The sequence below is a fragment of the Talpa occidentalis genome, unplaced genomic scaffold (assembly GCF_014898055.3).
Source record: "Talpa occidentalis isolate TD23 unplaced genomic scaffold, MPIMG_talOcc4v2.1 talOcc4.12, whole genome shotgun sequence".
NCBI lineage: Eukaryota > Metazoa > Chordata > Mammalia > Eulipotyphla > Talpidae > Talpa > Talpa occidentalis.
Window position 1 is genome coordinate 53,915,837 of NW_023601212.1, and position 19,212 is coordinate 53,935,048.

The window sequence follows — 19,212 nt, forward strand, 5'->3', positions numbered from 1 at the left end:
CCCTGAGCCTCTGGAAAGCAAGGTCAGGCTAGCTAGGTGGCCTGGAATGAACACTGTAAGGGCAGCTGGAATAGGGAAGGCCCCAGTGACAATATGGAATCATTTACTCTGTGTCAAATGGTGTTTGCTTACATCATTGCACTGAATTCTCCAAATGAAGATAAGCATGACCCTCATCCCCGCTTCACTGATGAGAAAACTACAACTAAGAAAAGTTAGAGGATTGACCCACGGTCACCTAGAGAATAAGGGTAGAGCCAGGATTTGACCTCCTAAGGCCAGGCTGACCTCCTAAGCCCTACCACTGGGCTGCATCCTCTCAGCCACAGGGAAAGTCCTTGGCTGGACATAAACCTACAAGAGGGGGTAATATATGTGTACACACACTTACCTTCCTGTGTTGACATTGAAGATCAAACTGTTTGGGGCCACCAATACCTTGTGCATTTGGGTCTGGGGTCTCCAAACATGTATCACCCCCTTCCTTCTTGTTTTCACCTGAAAATCAATCAGCTGTTTCTTTGTGCCTCTATATTCCAAGATCATATTACACTTTCTATTTATTTTCTGGATTTTTCTCCACTAGCTCAAATTCTCCTTTAAAGTCTTCCAGATAGGTCTGGCAAGCAGGCAGGACAAAACCCCACATTTCCTGGGTCTTTATTCTACCTCTACCAACAGCCCCTGCCCTAGTACGCCCCTGCCACAAGCCCGTACTTCAAATACCATTCCAGAGCCAGCTGCCCAGGTCTTGCAGCATCTGCTCTCTTCCCAAGTCACAGCTTTCAATAGGAAGGAGAGCTGAAAACATCTCCTGAGCCCGCCGGTCCTTCTACTTTGTACCCAAAATGTCAGTCTGCAGAGATATTCAAGGTTTGTTTTTTTTTACAACTGACTGGATTACTTTTCCCACGTGAATCAGGAGGAGTGGGGAGTCAAGGGAGACATCAACAAGTATGCTAAATCTGGCCACACCCCGAATTAAAAGATATGGAGCACTGTAACAGCCAGGCCTCATGAAGGGCCCCAATGACCCACATGTTCCTGGGATGCATATCCTTGTGGACTTCCCTCCCATATTTTACTACACTGGTCTAGATGTTCAATAAAACAAAGCAGACATAACTGTGGGAGGGGGGAGAGATAATGGAAATGTTTTGTAAGGGGTGGAGCACTAGCCAAATGTAGCAGTATTTGAGATGAGCCATAGGGAGGAGGACAGGGACATAGTTCCTTAGGCCTGTCTGATCAGATACAGCTGACGTCAAACTTTCAAGGGAAAGGGTCACCAATCCCCACGATCCCACCTCCAGGAAGCCCACCGGGATACTTCATGCCTTTCAGAGAGTGCCCGCTGACATCCCTCTATGGGAGGAGTATCTGCTAAGCCAGGTAGACTAACCAGCTCTTGGATGTAACTTTGCTCTGACTTGCCACTCTGAGGTCCCTAGTTTTCTGCCATATCACCAAAGGCCTGCTCTACCTTCCCACACACCGGCTTCTTGCCCAATGACTTTATTTCACATGTGCGCAGGCACCACTTACTGAACAGTGTCCACACCTGATCTCACCTGGTCTTTGCACCTATGTTGTGATATCTTTAGCACATTGCATTTTAGAAAATTGAGGCTGTGTTGTGTTGGCAACACCACACTGATAAACAGGAGTCATGAAGCAGGCTGCACAATGAGGCATGCTGCTGAATGAGCAAGATCCTGGCCTTTTTATTGATGGGTGGGGTAGGAAGACAAGGAGAAAAAGATGGGTGAAGCTAAAGAATGTGTTTTTGTCATCTAGGGCTTTGGGGGGACATGAGTCTGCTGACCAGATAATTTTTATCTGCTTGATGACCAAGTGTTGTAATTGAAACCATACCCCAGCCCCCCGCCCATGGTTCCAATCTTATCAACAAGCCACTGACACTTTTGGTGTCCCTTGTCATACATCAGTCCTCGGCCCCCCAGGTGTTTCCAGTCATACCTCATGATGCATACCCTTCCCAGGATGATCAAGCTTTCTGCTTTTGGTTGATTTGAAAGGCACCTTGTAAGGTTTGGCTGAAAAATATTTTTTTTTTTTTTATAGAGGCATGCTTTTTTATTTATTTATTTGTTTGTTTGTTTGTTTTGTTTATACATGCACTGGGTACAGTCAGAAGCGCGGGAGGGTGAGAGAATTCACCAGAGCCAGAGCGGGGAGCAGAGCAGGCAGAAGGACCGAAGTACACTGCTGAGGGGAGCAGCGGGCAGCAGGAGAGGTCTGCGCGCCATGTGGGACCCTCCTCCAGTGGCCGGGGAGCAGCCGGGGATCGAACCGGCGCCACAGAGGCTGCGGGCAGCTTCGCAACCCAGCGCTCAACCGCTGCGCCACCGGGGAGGCCCTGAAAAATATTTTTTTAAGATTTATTTATTCATGCATACAAGAACTGGGGTACAGGCCAGATGTGCAGGAGGGTGAGAGGATTCACCAGAGACAGAGCGGGGAACAGAACAGGCAGACTGATGAAATACACTGCTGAGGGGAGCAGCGGGCAAGCCAGGAAAGGTCTGCCATGTCATGTGGGTAGCTCCCCGACCAGCCAGGATTGAACCCGTGCTGCGGTGGCTGCGGGTAGCTTCATAGGTTGCATCTTAACACCTTGCACCACCAGGGAGGCCCGGCATTCCCTCTTCTGTGGGTGCCCACCCCCTGGCAGTTGGAATGCTACCCTACAGGATGAGATACGTGGCCCCTGAGACCAGATAACCTAGATCCTGGTGCCAAGAGGCAATGAAGAGAATGACTTTTCTTACTACCTAGTAACCGGTTGGGAGTTTTGCTTTCTCAGGCACCATGGCCATGCCCACACTGCCAGAGCCAGCTCCCCTCGTTCTGAGCTGCAGGCAGGCCGCACCGGGCTGGAAGCTCAAGTGCCAGCAGCTTTGGTTCCTCTGCGGAGGGGCTTTCTCCAGCTGTTGGGAGCTGGCTCCACCACAGCTGCACCTGGACATCCAGGAAAAGTCCCCTCAAGGGCCTCCCTGGTGGCACAAGGGGTTAAGCACCACACTATGAAGCAATACACAGCCTCTGTAGCATAAGTTCAATCCCTGGCCAGCCAGGGAGCAACCCACATGGTGCAGCAGACCTCTCCTGTCTTGCCCACTGCTCCCCTCAGCAGTATATTTCAGTCAGTCTGCCTGTTCTGTTCCCCACTCTTTCTCTGATGGATCCTCTCACCCCCACCCCCCGCATCTCTGGCCTGTGCCCCAGCTCTTGTATGCATAAATAAATAAATCTTTAAAAAGAAAAGAAAAGTCCCCTCGAGGTAGAAGCCCTAGGCAGCTCAAGTGGGGTGAAACCCCGCCTCGCGGTCTCCAGTCAGAGGGCTCTGCAGTGTGTCCCTCTTCTCAGTCTGCAGCACAACCAGGCCCACCATGACCTGCGTATTCATTCACCCTGGACTGACTGTGCCCTCTTCCTCATCCAGGAACAGAACTGCTAGAAATGGGGAGAAGGAGGCTTGAGAGCAGGTTTGCCTGACACACACTTTCAGCCACAAATTGTTTGATCATCCGCTTCCTCTCAGAGCTCTTTTCCTGAGTTCATTCAGGCACATCTGGGTCTTACCTGGAAATTCTTAGCAGGGTGATTTCTAAAAGAAAGATGCTGTATCTCTAAATCATATACACAGTTGTAAACCAATGTTACCTCAATAAAAAAAAAAAAAGAAAGAAATAATGAAAAGTAAGTAGTAAAATGGAAGCCTCTAGGGCCCCAATTGCTGTGCCCATCCAGGATATCAAGAGGGCTGAGCCTCACGGAGTAGCCATGTGGGCAAACATTCCCCTCCCCACCACTGTCCAGCTCCTGGCCCACCCACACCTTGGCCCCCGGGATGGTTGCAGTGGTGAGTATTAGGTGTTTAATATTAGATCGTATTAGTGGTTAACATTAAATGACATTTATTCAAAGCATTTGCTCTATTCTGTACCACAGAGTTTCATTTACCAGGCCCTTTGCTTTCTAGAAGTCTCAGCCATTGGGGGCACTAGTGGGAGACTAGAGGTTGAGAGGAAGGGAGAAGCCCAGATATTTCTCCTCCTCTCTCTCTGCTCCAAATGGCACCTCCCAGCCATGACATGTCTCCCCCATGATTCTAGCTCCCTCCAACATTCCCTCCCTCCATAGTTGCAGCTGCCACAGGCAGCCCTGCCTTCTGAATTCTGATAGACCAACCTCTTCTCTGGACCCCAGGGGCAGCAGGTTCCTGCAGTCTCTTCCCAAGTTCCCCGCCCAGTTTGCCTCCTCATCTCTTCCATTAACTGTGGAATAAACACTCTGTTGAAAGACTCACTGGTTTCTTTATATCTCACTGGACCCTGATACATAGTGACTTTTCCAAGTTCACATGACTGACAAGCAGCAGGGCAGAATCAAACCAGTTCTGCTGACCCCAAAGCCCCCACTCTCCTCACCATAACATCCCACCACCCTAATAACCTTGGAGGACCCCAAGCTTTGGCATTTGCCAAAACTTCTGCCTCCCACTGGAGCCCTGTTCCAAACTGACTCCCACTGGAGTCAGTTTTCATACCTGGCTTCAAAGGATAAAGTGCTAGTAACCTGATTTGGCACCCGAACCTACTCAGCATTTAACACACAGCCCTTGCAGTGCCTGGAAGGAAGGTCTCTGCTTTTGCTTGTTTTCTTATTTGTGTGCAAGGAAATCTCAAGTCAATTCAGGATTCCTTTGTGTCTCAGCAACTTATCCTTGATTGGTGGGCTTCTTTAAAAAAAATTTAGGGGGCCTCCCTGGTGGCGCAGGTGGTTGAGCACAGCACTGTGAAGCTGTCTGCAGCCTCTGCAGTGCTGGTTCGATCCCCACCGGCCTCGGAGCAACCCACACGGCAAGCAGACCTCTCCTGGCTCACCCACTGCTCCCCTCAACAGTGTATTTCATCGGTCTGCCTGTTCTGCTCCCCACTCTGTCTCTGGTGGGTCCTCTCACTCTCCCACGCATCTGACCTGTACCCTGGTTCTTGTATAAATAAAATAAAACTTAAAAAAAAAAAAGTAGGGATTTCCCTAAGTGAATGCATACATATGAATGTAACTAAAAATCTTCTGTGTGTGAAAGAGAACTTCAGACTTGCAGAGTGAGGGAGTGCCATGCTGACCCGTGGGATGGCGAGGTCACACCATCCACTGAACATGGAATATTATATAACAACCCCAAAGGATCCCATCCTAATTAACTTGGGTGTAGCTTCCTCCCCAGTTCTCTTGCTGGGTGGAAATGATAAGAAACAGCACATTCCCAGCTTCCCTCAAGTACTACGACAGATCTGACATGCATCTCACTGTGGAATAAAGAGACTTCCTCTCCGAAGAAGAGGTTATGTAACGAAATCAGCCATGACAAAACAATCAGGCCGTGATAGCAAGACAGACAGCTTCCCTCTGAGCTATCTATTCTATGGAAGTGATCCTAATTTATTCAACTTGATTGTCCTCTCAGCCACTGATCTGAGACTTAATTTTCTCCATTTCTTGGAAGTTCTCCTCCTAGCCTCACACCAAGCTCACGCCTTTTTTTCTCTGTCCCTCTTCAACCTCCTGCAACTGTTATTGTCAGTGCTTCTGGCCTCACAGAGATGCGGGAAATGGTCAGAAAGAGCATTTATTCCTGCGTACTTACTGCATATTGAGGCGGGGGGAGAGAGAGAAGCTCTCTACATCTTGACAGTAGCACAGAAACAAATAATGAGCTTTATGCACCAACCTGACAATGGAAAGAGCTTTGGTACAAAAGCCCTTATGCAAAATGGCTGTTACCATAACCCAAGAATTATCTCACACAGATACACACTTGCTCTCCACAGACAAAAGGAAAAATTAAACATGGGCAGAAACGACAAATGAATAATGTCAGTGAGTTCGAGTTCCATCATTCATTGGAAATTAAAATTTCCCAAGGACCTTGTCAAAGCTCATTCCAGTTCCCATTCCCAGAAACTGAGCTTCAATGGATTAGAATGAAGCTTGGAGGCCACAGACAGACTCTAGGCAGAGCTCAGGTGACTTCTCCCCTGACGTCCCCCAGGAACGCTCCCTCCTTCAGTCACACAAAAGGCGTGACCCTGAGTCATCAGTCCAGTACAAGGGGGTTTGAAAAATCTCAAAGAAACTTCACGAGAGGAGGAACCATCATTTGAGATTTTAAGCTTCACATGTGTCACCTATCAAGCACTTGTATAATGTACCTGTACTCCAGGAGGGTGTTCTAAACATTTTCCAGATGTTAATTCATGTCAATATTGCAATTCTCATACTGATTCTCTGAGGCAGTTAATATTACTATCATTTATATCATTATAAAGAGGAAAATGAGACACAGAGAGTTCAGCAATTTGCACAACATTGTGCAATTAAGCGATGGAGCCAGGATGTCAACCCAGACAATTTGACTCCAGAGTGCACACACATACACTTGTGTGTGTGTCTGCACACAGGGTATCTGAAAACTCGCCTTCCACAATACTGAATTCCTTGAAGTGTCAGTCACAGTCCACAGATCAAGCCTGCAATAAATATTTGTGGACTGAGGGCCTGCTCCAGGCCAGGCATCTTCACACAGAGCTCCATCTTGGCCCTCACCAACCCTGCTGTCCTCTCTTTCCCTCTCATCCTCTTCCCCTCTATCAATCTGCTAAAATCGGGGGAGAAGGGGTGTGAGGAAGCCTGGAGGAGGATTTTAAAGCCAGACCTGGAGGTGGCTTCCATCAATGCCATTCACAGGCCAGGCTCCCCTGGAAGATTGGCTGAGAAACTGCCTAACTGAGATCCAAGAAGGGAAGAGGGGATTTTGGAGGAAAACTCTCAGGTGCTGAGAGAGGTGACATTCACTTTTGGCGGGGGTGGGTAAGGGGTGTGAATGGGGCCTTCATTGGTATAAAGAATACAAAACTCCAAGTAAAATATAGGTTCCCTCCCAGGGTCTTGAAGGAGATCTATGCAAGTGAGCTCCACTCATCTTATGGAAAAATTTGTCCCCGGGCAGCACAGGAGATATTAATACAGGCTAGACCCCAAAGAGACTCAGTGATACAGGAGCTCAGGCTGGCGGCCTATTTTTTCTCATGGTGACACAGGCATCTTCAGCCATGCTGTCCTTTTCACCTCAATTCATGACTTCCACCTTATAACCTAATTTGACAGATGTTCTTCTACCACATCTGCATTTCAGCAGCAGGAATAAGGCAAAGAGAAGGAAAGGTACATTTCTACCTTGATGCCACAGCACATCTGCTCACCTCTCATTGGTCATTCTTAGCCACGTGACCATATGCGGCCACAAGGGGGGCTAGAAATTGCAGTTTTTGCTGGGTATACACTGTATATCTGAAAATTTTCTTATTGCAGAACAAGAAGAGAAAAGATATTGGGGCACAGTCAGCTCTGCCACCAGTACCCAGAAAACTAGTTTATTATTTCAAGAGACACCTAAGTTACATAGTAAAGAAAATGTCATCAAAATACATCATATGGGGACCTCCCTGGTGGCACAAGAGGTTAAGCACAGCACTATGAAGCTATCCGCAGCCTCTGCAACACGAGTTTCATCCCTAGGCGGGGAGGTGATCCTAAAATTCAAGTAATAGTAGTTTACACATGTCATTTAGAAATAGAAAAGCTAAAAAATGAATAAATAGCCTAAAGAATTAAAAGAATTTGCCTCTGGGAATTTGAGATAGAAAGAGTTAGAATGGGGACAATTGATTTTCATTATAATCCTCATAGTACTTTCTTTTTAACTTTTAAATTCATGTATATACACTACTTTTATGAAATAAGAATTTAAGATATGGTATAGATAGAAAAGAAATGCTGAATTGTAAAATAAATTGTATTTAAACTTTGCCAGTTTTGAAGGGTGAATTAGTCTTATAGTCAACTTTCGCAAATCTCAATCATCCCCAAATTCAATGTTTCTCAAAATGTGATCTGTGAATTACCTAAACGAGGGTAACCCAGGGAGCTTGCATTATATCTAGTTTCCTGACACGACCTCTCAGTAAGACCACACACTGAAGTTTAAGAACAACCTCCCTACTTCAAGCCTCAGTTCCAGCCCAGCTTGTTCACACTTGTTTCCACAAAATCTTTGATATACTCTTATATTTGAACTACCCTATCCACTCCAGGGATTCTGTTTCCTCTCCCAAGCTCCCTTTCCCTGTGTAGATAAGCTCTTCCAGGTCTATGTAAATTTCCCCCCGTAATTATGGAGCCAACAGATAGGAAACCATCAGGGGTGCCAAGTCCATCTGCAGACTCTATCCGAGTTTTCCACGCTACCACCCACCCTACTTGTTAATTGCTTTTGTATCCAGCATGGGGCTCATTCCCTTAGTTAACATTAGTTGGCTAGCTGGTGGATAGCTTGGTTTCATGTGGGTCACATGTTGAGCTAGGAGACATAACCCATAAAGCATAACTTTTTTTTTTTAAGATTTATTTATCTATGCACACAAGAGCTGGAACACAGGCCAGAGGTGTGGGGGGTGAGAGGATTCACCAGAGACAGAGTGGGGAACAGAACAGGCAGACCGACTGAAACACACTGCTGAAGGGAGCAGCAGGCAAGCCAGGAGAGGTCTGCTGCGCCATGTGGGCCTCTCCCTGGACGGAGATCGAACCCGCGCCGCCAAGGCTGCGGACTGCCCCACAGCGCTGCGCTCAACCCCCTGCGCCACCAGGGAGGCCCCCATAAAGCATAACATTAACATAGCTCAAAGGGCCTCCCCTGTGGGCAATGTGTTAGTTTCCCGTGGCTGCTGTAACAAATTACAAAAAACTACAGTTGATTCTTGAACAACACAGGTTTGAAGTGCACAGGTCCACTTGTAAGTGGATTTTCTTGTAAACAGATGGCATAAACTTACAGTATTATAGATCCAGTACAGTACTGTAAATGTATTTTCTCTTTCTTATGATTTTTGTAATAATATTTTCTTTTCGCTAGCTTACCTTGCTGTAAGAATGCTATATATACTACATATAACGTGCAAAATATCAACTAAGTTCTAGGTAAGGCTGCTGGTCAACAGCAGGCTATTCAGGTAAGTTTGGGGGAGTCAATAGCTACACATGGATTTTGACTGTAAGGGCCATCTGGGAGAACTACCCAGAAGCAGTTAGGGGCCATGGCCATGAGGCAGTCTCATGGGTTAAGACATTGGCTGCAGTAGGCTGAATCATGTCGCCCAAAAGACTTTACAGGGTGAGAGGAGGTGTCAGTGTCTCCAAGCCCCGAATTGTTCAAGGAGATATGGCTTAAAACAACAATGCATTTATTCACTTACAATTCAGGAGGTCAGAAATCAGATACTAATTTAACAAGGTCAAAGTCAAGGGGCTATTTAGGCTGTGCTCCCTCTGGAGGCTCTAGAAAGACTCCATCCTTGCCTCTGGGTTTCTGGTAGCTGCCAGTACTCCTTGACTTGTGTTTGCATTGCTCCAGTCTTTGAAGCTTATATCTTCAAGTCTCTCTGCTCCATCTTCACCTCACCTTCTTCTCTGTGTCTATTAATCTCCCCCTATTCCCTCTTCTAAGGATATTTGTGACTACATTTAAGGATTTTCAAATAATCCAGGATAATCTCCACATTTTAAGATTCTTAATGTAATCACAACTACAAGGACCCTTTTTCCAAATATTTCTAGGTTCTAGGGATCAGAACCTGGTCTTTTGGGCTTCATGATTCAGCCATGATTCAGCCAGTGTCTTAACCCATGGAACTGCCTCACAGCCATGGCTCCTAACAGTTTCTGGGCAGTTCTCCCAGATGGCCCTTACAGATTCTTCTCTGGAAGGGATGTTCTAAATCTGTGTATGAGAATCACTTGGGAAGTTTATAAAACTGCCATGCACAGCCATCACCCCCAAGGATTCCATTCCTGTTGTCTGAGATGGAGCCTGGGCACAGGTCTCCTAAGACTCCCAGGGGACGCTGACATGCAGGCAAGATGGAGAATGCCCACACGATGGCACCAGGAGGCATCTTTTGCCAATGTCCCCTCCATTTACTTCTAGCAGCCGGGACAAGCTTATATGTCCTAAAGAGTCAACAGACCAGGAACTCCAAAGGTCTCCTGAGGTCTGAATGGAGTCTAGGCAGACAGGTGGGGGCTGAGCGTAAGAGCTTAATAGAACATTTTCTTGTCTAATATGGCTGCCTGGACCCCCCCCCATTTGTCCCTCCCCCATAACTGACTAGAATCTTGATGCTCCCAACACATATCTACTCAATTCACTTCCAGTAAGAAGAGACTAAAAAGGAAATAAACAAGTGGGAGACACTGGACCAGAAGAATTACTGAAGAACATGATGATTATTAAACCCTTTGTGTTCTATCAGGAAGAAGCTTCACAGATCCCTGAGATATATATATAGAGATATATATCCATATATATACACACACACATCCTGGAGGAACTGTCCCACCGATGTTCCATTTCCCCACATTCTCACGGGCACACACACGCATGCACATGTGCAAACACACATGCACACACATATACACGTGCCATGCATATGCAAACTCACGCACAGCTGCCTGTCGAGTTGGTACCTCTGGCAGAACAGATGTGCAAGAGATGAGCCTGGCAGCATAGGAAGACCCAAGCCCATTGATCCATACCTTGCCTGGTACTCATAGGAGCATTTCCTGCCCTCCCGGGGCAATGCTAGTGCCTAGAGTGTAATCCAAACACTGGGTTTTCTCAAGGCTTTGTTATAGTTTTCTGGGAACAGGCAGATCTGGCATTGCAGAGCTTAGAAGTGACATTTGGGACTTAGCAACTGAGGGCAGCAGGTGGCTGCCATTTGGAGCCAAGAGACCGTCACCGAAAGGTAGTCACTCTGGGATCAACCTCCTGCTTTAAGGCTGTTTACATGGTCTCAGCTCCTGGGACCAAAGGCAGTGGGCAGCAGGGTATGAAGTTTATGCTGTGAAGCACATCCCACCTTTGACCTTCACCCGCATGCTCAGACCACCCCTGCCAGTGTGCATATGTGACCCATACAAGGGGATAGGCAGATTAATAGGCAGGGACATGAAAGAGTCCTGCGTAGGAACCTCGGACAAGTCACTTCACTTTCTGGGACTCAGATTTTTCACCGAGGAGATGAAGGGGTGGTACTTGGAATCCCTAAGTCCCTTCCTGAGTTCAGGTGCAGTCAACCAGCATTCTGACTTTGTTCTTGTTCTCCATTACATATAGAGTTATTATTTCCGAGCTCTTAATACTTCACTTTTTTTAATTTTAAATATTTTTTTAAGATTTATTTATTTGTTTGTTTGTTTGTTTATACAAGCACTGGGTACAGTCAGAAGCGCAGGAGGGTGAGAGAATTCACCAGAGCCAGAGCAGGGAACAGAACAGGCAGACTGACGAAATACACTGCTGAGGGGAGCATCAGGCATGGCAGGAGAGGTCTGCGCGCCATGTGGGACCCTTGCCAGCGGCTGGGGATCAAACCAGCACTACAGAGGCTGTGGGCAGCCTCGCAGCCCAGCGCTCAACCTCTGTGCCATCAGGGGAGGCCCTCTAATACTTTACTTTTAAAGTATCTCTGTATCCACTAGCTACTACCAGCAGAAGGCTGTTTATCAGCTGCAAAACCCCAGTGGCATACAGAATTCACAGGTTGTATGGAGAGGCTTAGGAGGCTGGCACCTCGGGCACAAGGAGATGGTCTGGGGTCCGGCTCTAGGTTGTTGACTGCACACCTGAGCTGAGCAGCTCTGCTCCAGGTATCTCTTATCTCCCTCTCATCAACCTGCCAGTTAACTCAGGCATATTCCTCCTACAAAGAGAGCCAGAGGGTAAGCAGAAACAGTACTTCACTCCCAGTTTTTGCAACACAATAAACTCCTTTCTGCTTACAGCTCAAAACCAGTGTCTTTGTGTTTGCATTGGCATATGTGATAGACAAGGCTCCTCGGGTGTTCTGCAACTTCATGGACCAAAAGAGCAAGACAGCAGGTCCTAAGGCTCTCATTTCCTGATTTAATTGGAATTTGGGAGGAGGAGAGGAAAGAGGGGTGGGCATAGTCTCTGGGGTGGAGGGCAGGCTGCAAGGCTCACAAAACATGTTTGGGATTCAGAGAAAAGGGCCAGGGCTTGACCTCAGCATCAGAAAACCTGACTTTCTGTCCTGGTTCTGCCACTAACTAGCCAGGGGCGTTTAGTAACTCATTCATCCTCTCCAAAGCATGTTTCCACATCGAGGAAATGGAGATGATTATACGGGCCTCATAGGCTTGAATTAGGGCTTTGCCAAGTGCCACTAAATGTCCTTTGAAGTTGTGTGACATCCATCACCCTGCAGCTCTAGGGACTAGTGCCCACTGCCCCAGGGTGGAAGTAACAGTCTCCCTCCCCCTCTGCAAACACTGCTGGGCCTTCTACCCCTATGGCTCCAGGCCTAGTGTGGTGGTCACAAAAGCACTCTGCCCTCATTGCTCCCATTTTAGACATTTTGCCTTCCTGGCATTCTGGCTGCCTCCCTGCAAGACCGTGCCCTTGACTCTCCACCCTCAGCTGCCTGAGCTCTGCCATCGGTATCGCTTAGCTTGATTCTTCTGGTCTGTCCCAGCAGGTTGGCCTCACACGCCCACAGTAAAGGTCAGCTCTTGGCTGGTATTATGGGTGAGCAGCTGGAAAAATGCCTCAGAAGCTTATTTCCCTTTCTCTAGCTACTAAATCATTCCTTAATCCTTTGACTACCAGGTGACACTCCGAGCCCTAAAATGGGCTGTTCCCTGTCACCTCAGACAATAGCGTCTTTTAAAATCTCACCTGGACCCATCTCCCTGAATAAACCCCACTTCCCTGGAGATGCCAAACCACTAGCTCCCGTCTCTCGGTGTTGCTTAACAGTGACGCTGACACTTGGTGGCCTCAGGAAAAGATAGGGCTGTGAAGGTCAGTTGGGGGTCTCCCAAACTGCATTCCCGCAGCCACACAGGCAGCACCTGGTACTTACCAGCTCCCTACTAGCCTTCTCAGACCTACTGGGCAGCCTGAGGAAGGATGAGACATGAGGGCTGTCCTGCCATCTCCCTCCCAACCCCGCTGCTCAGGAAGAGGTTGAAATGCCCCTTTAGGGGACTTACTCACTCACATACTTGACCCAGAGACCTACCCATGGTTGGTCTCAAAACCATAGAATTGACCTCCAAAGGCACTTAGCAGCCAACCACCAACCACTACCACCACCACGAGCAGCCAAGACACAGACCCCACCCCTCATAGGCCCTCATGGCCCCCTCTGCCAGGAAGGACCACTCTGACCCCAGACTCTTTTCTCTTTCTCCTGCCCTCCAGCACTGACATCCTCCAACAAAACTTAGGTTGGGGAAGGCGCCCCATGAGTGCCTTTTTGTTTTTTCATGAAACTTATACACTGTGAACAAACTCCTGGACAAGGAGACCAGAACCCCAAAGGACAAGTCAGACTACCTTCTTAAGATGATGGGAGGAAAAAACTCACCTCATTCTTTGGAGTCTTTGATGAGGCCAGAACAAAACATGAATTACAGATCAATGAATACATCAATGGATTATCCCACCACACAAATGAAAGAAATAAAAGCCAGGCTGCTCTGGCAAAAGGGACCAGCATCCTGTGCACCCATTAGCCATCGCTGTGGTCCCTGGGGTTCAGTGACCAGCACTCATGCTCACTCACTCACTTCATTGGACAGATGAGGAAACTGGAGTCATTTGCCCAAGGACTAATAAATTAGAGCCTGAGGCAAGCCAGAGGCAACTTTAGCAATAACAAGATCTGACATATGAACTCGCTTGCCCAGCAGAAGCCTATTCCTCCCCAGCAGGCTCCTACACTCCCGAGGGGCTCCCAAAGGCACAAAGACATGGAAGTGGCAGGACTCAAGATCTATTCCTTAGCAGCTAGCCCAGAGAAGGCCCTCCTTTACCCAATAAGTAACTGATTTTTGAGAAGGTTTTTTTAGTTTATTTTATTTTTGTCTGAGCCTTTCAGTCCTGAGTCTGCTGAATAATTGGAAGTGCCCAGGAACTGGAGGACATGCTCTCTGCCACATCTCACTTGGGAGAGGTCAAACTGAAGGGTATGCAAGATACTCCAGGAATCTGCCAAGTAGAACCCCTCTTTTGGAAGCTGTCAGAAATGCCACCAGCGCCTGGAAGACATTTACTCATTATGAAACAGTTCCTGGAGGAGGGGAAGGGAGCTGTGTCGAGAGACCAGTACAACCAAATGTTGGCAGGAGTTGCAATGTCTAAAAATCACTGGTGGGATGCCTAAAATTCGTAACACAAATTCCAGGAACTCTGAAACCATCTGCTTAACAGGTATGAATTTTAAAGGAAGTAAATATCTTGCTTTTGAAAAAACTGAATCCAAGGAAGCTTTAATATGGTGAAAGAGCATTAGCCAGGACAGTCTACAATGTGCCACAGTAACAAATAAATCCTGAAATCTCCTTTAAGATTCATCTTAATCCCAAAGGCTTGATTTGTCCTTCACAGAGTCTGGTGCATGCTGAGACCCTTCTCCATCTTGCAACTGTCTCTTTCAGACACATGCCCTTGGAGATAAGGGAAGAGAGAGATACAAAAAGGCACATCCATCTTAACTGCCTTCAGGGGGAAATAGTTTCCATCACTTCTACTCTGGGGCCACTGGAAGAAAACTTGGGCATGGCCCCAGTATAGTCACCAGGGAAACTAACATATGTAGGGTGTGTGTGAATATATTCTCTATTACAAATATATATATAAATATATATGTATGTATACACATATAATCAGTATTTCTTTGTGTGTGTGTGTGTGTGTGTGTGTGTGTGTGTGTGTGTAGAAGAACTGGGGTATAGGCCAGAGGTGCGGGAGTCAAGGGGGAGGGTAAGAGGATTCACCAGAGACAGAGTGGGGAGCAGAACAGGCAGATCTACTGAAATACATTGCTGGTGGGAGCAGCGGGTGAGACAGGAGTGGTCTGCTGCACCATATGTGGATTAGCTCCCTAGCCAGGCATTGAACTCAGGCTGTAGCATTGATAGCACTGAGACTTAACCCCTAGGCCACCAGGAAGGCCCAGTATTTCTTTTTTATTGAAGTATAACTGATTTGCAACATTATGTAGTTTTCAAATTAGTATAGCAACATGATAGGTATAGACGACATTATGCTTGTCACCATCCATCATCATACAATTAGCCCCTTTTACCCAATCTACCCACCATACTTCCCCCTTCCTTTCTGGTAATGACTAGGTTGTTCTTATTGTCTTAGAATTTGCTTTTGATTTGGCTTGCTTGTTTGTTTTCTTTCTTTTTCTACCACATATGAGTGAAATCATGTGGTATTTTTCTTCTCTAATTTTGCCAAGCATAACACCATCTAGGTCCATCCATGCTGCTGCAAGTGACTGGATTTCATTGTTTTTTTTTATATAGTTGTGTAGTATTCCATTTGTATATATTCCCCCATTTTCTTCATCCATTCATGTGATCATGGGTACTGAGATTGTTTTCAACTCTTGCCTATTATGACTTATGTTGCAATAAACATGAGATTGTATCCATCTCATCAAATTGGTGTTTTTGGACTCTTTATATATATACCCAGAAATGGAATAGTTGGGTCATATAGTATTCCTATTCTTAATTTTCTGAGACAGCTCATGGATATTTGATGAACACTATCTGAGCTGCCTTAGAGGAAAACTCCAGGCACTCTACCTAAATATCTGGCCTTTTCCACCAGCATGTTAAACTCCCTGCCTCCAAAAATTTCATTCATTTCCCTTTTGACCACACCTGTTGTCACACATGGACTAAAGCACATGTCCCAACAGACCCATCTCAGCCCACATTTCACAAAAGCGCTGGCCAAAGAGCTAGTAAAGGAGAGTATGACTTCTGCTTATTTGAGGTCCTTGTTGCAAAAAATGCATCCCCAAAGACTAGGGAGTCGTGATTTGTGGTCATTTGTTCATCCAACAGATGCTTATGGGCACTCACCACATGCCGGGCAGTGTGCTCCATGCTGAAGACCTAGTGGCCCAGACATGGTTCCTGCCCTCAGAGAGCCGAGAATCCAGCAGGCACAGCAGGCATCATGTAATCACATCACAAATTTACAACTACACATGAAGATGAGTGCTATGAAGAAAGAGGATAAGAAGCTATGACAGAATATAAGAGGACCCATCTTTCCCAGTGGGCCAAGAACCGTCTATTTCTCTGAAGAACAGAGGTGTAAGCTGAGCTGAGAAAGATGAGTGAGGGAAAAGTGACGAAAGGAAAAAGGTGAGGGGAAAAGTGCTCCAAGGGGAAGGCACAGCATGTGCAAAGGCCCTGAGAAGGGGAGAACTAGCGTGTCTGAGAAGCTTTGTGGCTGATTCAGAGGGTAAGAGTATCCCTGGAGGCCACACCCAGGGGACACAATTCATGGGAAAATCATGTGTTTTATGTTTAAATGAGATTTTTCTTTCAAAACTGCTTAAGTGCAGAGTGGTTAGAGTTTGGCATTGGCTATTTATTCAAAAGTTGGGAGCCCTTACCGGTGTTGACACTAGATGTTCATGATCACCAGCTCCCACATGGCTTCTCACCAAATTCAAACCCTCAGCCAGGCCTCTAAAGAAGATATGCAGTTTCTCAAAGACTCTTCTCTGGCCCCAGGACATCTCCTTCTCCTTCCTCTCAGTTCAGTCTTGACCTTTCCAGGATATTTTCTCTGAACCTGAGACAGGAGCAGGATGCCCCTAGCATGCCAGCATCCAGTTCATTCCCCATCATAATACAGTAAGAACCCTTTATTTTTTTTTTTAAAGATTTATTTATTTATTTATTTATTTATTTATTTATTTATTTATTTATACAAGAACCAGGGTACAGTCCAGATGCATGGGAGGGTGAGAGGATTCACCAGAGACAGAGTGGGGAACAGAACAGGCAGACTGATGAAATACACTGCTGAGGGGAGCAGCAGGTGAGACAGGAGAGGTCTGCCGCGCCATGTGGGATTCTCACTGGCCGGCCGGGTTCAAACCGGCGCTGCAGAGGCTGCAGACAGTTTCACAGTGGGGCGCTCAACCGCCTGCGCCACCAGGGGAGGCCCAAAACCCTTTATTGTTATCGCTTCTTCCCTCTCAGACTACAGGTTCCCCAAAGCAGGACCCCTACTTATCTGAGGCCCACCATTGTCTCCTTGGAACCTCAATCAGTGCCTGACGCATAACAGGGACTCAACCACTATTTCCTGCATGAATAAACCATGAACTACAGAGATAGGACTTAGGTTTCCCAAAAAACAGAATTTTGTGCCTGATTCATTGATGGCCACACCCAGTACCTATAACAGACATTTGTTGAATGAATGAATGAATGAGCTTCTGGGTCAGAAAGGACAACTTAGGTGCCTTCATTTCACAAGGGAAGAGACAGAGGCCTAGAGAAACCAAAGATCCGCCCACTGTTTTGCAGTTCAAACAACGAGGTTGGGTGCCAACACTGAAGTCACCTGTCACACTCGGCCAGAGCCCTCTCAGAGTGTGAGAGGGCTTTTTTTTTTTTTTGAGGAAAATACACATAGGTATTGATTCTTTGTGGAAGCAACCGCCCAAAGTATGCATATCTCTGTGAACCTATTTAAGTGTTCATTCCCTCCCTGCTCAGGAACTAGCAGCAATTTGCCCACGACAGCTCATGCCAGTGCCATATTCCCCAAACTCCAGAACAAAACCCAAAGTCAAAACAGCCTGTTCAGCAGGAAGAGAGAACACTCCTCAAGTAGAACCAGTTTCCTCGGTCGTAGCAGAAACATTCCAGCAGAGAGGGTTTCTCTGCAATCAAATTACCAAAATTAGTGACTAAGAGGAACCAAGCAGATGTGGAAGATTTCAATTTTGCTGAAGAATTTGGCACAATGTCTCAATAAACTGGATTTGCGAAATTCTAACTAAGAACAGTGTCACGTGTAATTAAAAAAATCTGGCTGCGGGACCAGACAGGGGCAATGCTGACAGTCAAACCCACCAGGGGATGTCGTGGCCACTGATCTGAAGCTTATTATTCTCCCTTCCGTCTCAGAGTAGCAGCAGATGACACCTGGAGGGAGCCGCAGTCACACTGACAATTAAACACCGTATATTTTTATTGAGTGGTTTACTTTCTAAAGCCCTTTCAGCCATATCATTTTCTCTGGCCTACACCATCAAAATAGAGGCTCAAAAAGGTGAACTGGTCTCCCAAGTTCACAGCACATGGGCGTGACTGAGGTCCTCGGTTTCCTGCCTGCTGGGGGTTGTGATGAGACTGGAGGGAATGGTTGTCCCATTCTGGGAAGGTCATTTAACTGTTCAGGACACAAGGGCACCACATTTTGTAATGTTCTCAGATACTAACTCTTGCTGTGTTGGATCAATGTTCCCCCTAGGAGACGTTTCTTATAATGGTCAGTATGGATACAAGGTGAGGGAGAAAGAATTCAGTGGCTCATCTCTCAATCTAAGCACAGAGTCTTCTCTAAAAAGCCTGAGATTTTTCATCAGCAATTTCCTTTCATAATCCCTAGAAATAGGCGCAGCCATATCCCAAACTGAACTCGATATTCTCCCCCAAACCTGGCTCCCAGCATTGTCACTCAGCATGAGGTCCACCACCACCCAACTCTATAAACCAGAAGGCATCCTTGACACCTCTCTATTCCTCACCTCACCTCCCAAATCCAATTCTTTGCCAAGTCCATCTGACCTTCTAAATTCTCTCTCTGTCCACTTCTTTGCCCTGTCTTATCCCTCCACCTCAGACCAAGTGATCAAGTTTTATTGAAATGATTCCAGTATTTTCCTTTTGCTAGCTTCACTTACCCTCATTCCCTCTAATCTATCCATCCTCCACTCTGCAGCCAGAGCAAGCACTTGAAAACGTAAATTTGAACAAGCCCCTCCTCTGCTTAAATACTTCTATAGTTCACATTGCCCCACATGTTTGACATGATGAACAAGGCCTGGTGACCCGGTCCCGGCCTGTCTCTCTGACCTTTCCATTGCTGCCTCGCCCCTTCACTCACAACAAGCCTTCTCCCTGCTACCTGCTAATGCTACACCCTCTCCCACCTCAAGGTCTCCAAGTTCCGGCCATTCTCTGTCCCCACCTACTTCTACCAAC